Source organism: Carcharodon carcharias, unplaced genomic scaffold (assembly GCF_017639515.1).
Source record: "Carcharodon carcharias isolate sCarCar2 unplaced genomic scaffold, sCarCar2.pri scaffold_1214_ctg1, whole genome shotgun sequence".
Classification (NCBI taxonomy): domain Eukaryota; kingdom Metazoa; phylum Chordata; class Chondrichthyes; order Lamniformes; family Lamnidae; genus Carcharodon; species Carcharodon carcharias.
In genome coordinates this window covers 802-4,387 of record NW_024471058.1, presented here as the reverse complement: position 1 = coordinate 4,387, position 3,586 = coordinate 802, and the positions used below count along the sequence as shown (strand labels likewise).

Sequence of the window (3,586 nt, the reverse complement as noted above, 5' to 3'; positions counted from 1 at the left end):
GAGGGGATGGAGAGAGAGAGGGGGGACAGAGAGAGAGAGGGGGACAGAGAGAGAGGGAGGGGGGGACAGAGAGAGAGAGAGGGGATGGAGAGAGAGAGAGAGAGAGAGGGGACAGAGAGAGAGAGAGGGGGACAGAGAGAGAGAGAGGGGGACAGAGGGAGAGAGGGGGACAGAGAGAGAGAGAGGGGACGGAGAGAGAGAGGGGGGGGATGGAGAGAGAGAGAGAGAGAGGGACAAAGAGAGAGAGTTAGGCTGGGGCGGCCATTTGCAGTGTGTCACCCTCCACATTATGGTCAATTGATGGCTGATTGGGACAGCCATCTGCAGTGTGGCAGTCCTTCTTTGCCTATTGATGGTTGATTGGGGCAGCCATTTGCAGTGTGTCAGTCCTTCATTGCCTATCCATGGTTGATTGGGGCGGCCATTTGCAGTGTGGCAGTCTTTCATTGCCTATCCATGGTTGATTGGGGCAGCCATTTGCAATGTGTCACCCTCCACATGATGGTCAAACGATGGCTGATTGGGGCAGCCATTTGCAGTGTGTCACCCTCCACATGATGGTCAAACGATGGCTGATTGGGGCAGCCATTTGCAGTGTGTCACCCTCCACATGATGGTCAAACGATGGCTGATTGGGGCAGCCATTTGCAGTGTGTCACCCTCCACATGATGGTCAAACGATGGCTGATTGGGGCGGCCATTTGCAATGTGTTAATATTTCCCTTCATTTACAGTTAATGGCAGGAGAAGGGGGAGGGGGTGGAGTGGGGCAAGGGAGGCCCTGCCCTCCTCAAGATGGCCGACTGTGGAGCCCAGAGACACCCCATCCTAAATATGGCCAAAGGCCACCTTCCCTCCCCAAGACGACAGCCAGGATTTCAACCCAGCCGACTGAAACGTGTCCCTCAGCTGGTCTGGGCAGCGCCGGGTTTAATGTAAAATGACAACAACCTCTGGATTCAGCTGCTCCGCGCGGTGAGGGTCACCAACAAAGCCAATCACACAATAAAAAGGCGATTGTCTGCTGATTACGGAGACCACAGGTGAGACAGAGAGAGAGAGAGAGAGAGAGAGAGAAACAAGACACACGTGTCGGACACCATGAATACTCAACAGTGAAACTTTATTTTTGCGACGGGGTTGGCGGGGGATTTATTGATCAACACACCAAGACTTTCTTCCCCGGACAGCTCATCCCTCCTCAGCCCGAGGCTCATCGCTCCCTCCAGGAGAGCTATAAAGCGACGAGCTTCTCGTTCAGAGCAATCTGAGCCTGCGTGAGGTTCGAGAGGTAAGTCACCATCAGTAAGTCCTGCTCAGGGGACCAGAGGGAGACACAAGGAGAGGGAGGGAGAGAGAGAGGGAGAGAGGGAGAGAAAAACCATTAAGCAAACCGGTAAAGTTACTGTATATTGATAAAAACCCCCCCGAACCCCTCGATTAGATTCCAGCCTGTAACTCACTCCCGGGTATCTGTTATTCTATATATAAACCACACCGAACCCCTCGATTAGATTCTAGTCTGCAACTCACTCCCAGGTATCTGTTATTCTATATATAAACCACCCCGAACCCCTTGATTAGATTCCAGCCTGTAACTCACTCCCGGGTATCTGTTATTCTATATATAAACCACACCGAACCCCTCGATTAGATTCTAGTCTGCAACTCACTCCCAGGTATCTGTTATTCTATATATAAACCACCCCGAACCCCTCGATTAGATTCCAGTCTGTAACTCACTCCCGGGTATCTGTTATTCTATATATAAAACAACCCGAACCCCTCGATTAGATTCCAGTCTGTAACTCACTCCCGGGTATCTGTTATTCTATATATAAACCACCCCGAACCCCTCGATTAGATTCCAGTCTGTAACTCACTCCCGGGTATCTGTTATTCTATATATAAACCACCCCGAACCCCTCGATTAGATTCCAGTCTGTAACTCACTCCCGGGTATCTGTTATTCTATATATAAACCACCCCGAACCCCTCGATTAGATTCCAGTCTGTAACTCACTCCCGGGTATCTGTTATTCTATATATAAAACACCCCGAACCCCTCGATTAGATTCCAGTCTGTAACTCACTCCCGGGTATCTGTTATTCTATATATAAACCACCCCGAACCCCTCGATTAGATTCCAGTCTGTAACTCACTCCTGGGTATCTGTTATTCTTTATATAAACCACCCCGAACCCCTCGATTAGATTAAATTTGGGGAACTCACGTTGATGTTACTATTCAGCATGGCTTCAAAATCCTGGGCTGAGATCTTTGGGACCTTGTTCACCAAATCGATGAGAAATCTACCGACTGTGTTATCAGCACTGACCTTGCCTGACTGGAGACAGGGAGAGAGAATGGGATTCGTTCACGGAGGACAGGCAGGGCTGTTTGAAAATTATTCACACGTCGCTGGTCAATCCCTGGAATGGCTGGGCCCAGCATTTATTGCCCATCCCTAATTGCCCCCTTCAGAAGGTGGGGGTGAGCTGCCTTCTTGAGCCGCTGCAGTCCCTGTGGTGTAGGTACACCCACCGCGCTGTTAGGGAGGGGTGAGTACACCACCACCTGGAAGTTCCCCCTCCAAGTCACTCACCATCCTGACTTGGAAATATATCGGCTGTTCCTTCACTGTCGCTGGGTCAAAATCCTGGAACTCCCACCCTAACAGCACGGTGGGTGTACCTACACCACACGGACAAAATCCTGGAACTCCCTCCCTAACAGCACGGTGGGTGTACCTACACCACACGGGGACAAAAACCTGGAAATCCCTCCCTAACAGCGCTGTGGGTGTACCTACACCACAGGGACAAAATCCTGGAACTCCCTCCCTAACAGCGCTGTGGGTGTACCTACACCACAGGGGACAAAATCCTGGAACTCCCACCCTAACAGCGCTGTGGGTGTACCTACACCACACGGGGACAAAATCCTGGAACTCCCACCCTAACAGCGCTGTGGGTGTACCTACACCACACGGACAAAATCCTGGAACTCCCTCCCTAACAGCGCCGTGGGTGTACCTACACCACAGGAATAAAATCCTGGAACTCCCTCCCTAACAGCACTGTGGGTGTACCTACACCACAGGGACAACATCCTGGAACTCCCTCCCTAACAGCACTGTGGATGTACCTACACCACAGGGACAAAATCCTGGAACTCCCTCCCTAACAGCACGGTGGGTGTACCTACACCACACGGGGACTCCAGCGGCTCAAGAAGGCAGCTCACCCACCACCTTCTCAAGGGGGCAATTAGTGATGGGCAATAAATGCTGGGCCCAGCCAGCGAAGGGCACAAAAAACCCATTTTAACTTTGTAAAATGGATTGCAGGTGCTGGAGGAGGTTACAGAGATAGGGAGGGTTGTAGGGGCTGGAGGAGGTTACAGACATAGGGAGGGTTGTCGGAGCTGGAGGAGGTTACAGAGATAGGGAGGGTTGTAGGGGCTGGAGGAGGTTACAGAGATAGGGAGGGTTTAGGGGCTGGAGGAGGTTACAGAGATAGGGAGGGTTGTAGGGGCTGGAGGAGGTTACAGAGATAGGGAGGGTTGTAGGGGCTGGAGGAGGTT

At 51.7% G+C, this 3,586-nt stretch overlaps 1 long non-coding RNA gene across 1 annotated transcript; it reads right to left on the bottom strand.

The window, feature by feature from the left end:
* Window positions 1-1,106: 1,106 nt before the first annotated feature.
* On the bottom strand, window positions 1,107-2,475 carry LOC121275184. The gene is made up of 2 exons (XR_005942367.1): window positions 2,235-2,475; window positions 1,107-1,312 (listed from the first exon to the last, which is right to left on the bottom strand). It is a non-coding gene; the product is annotated as an uncharacterized LOC121275184 (long non-coding RNA).
* Between the last annotated feature and the right edge of the window lie 1,111 nt (window positions 2,476-3,586).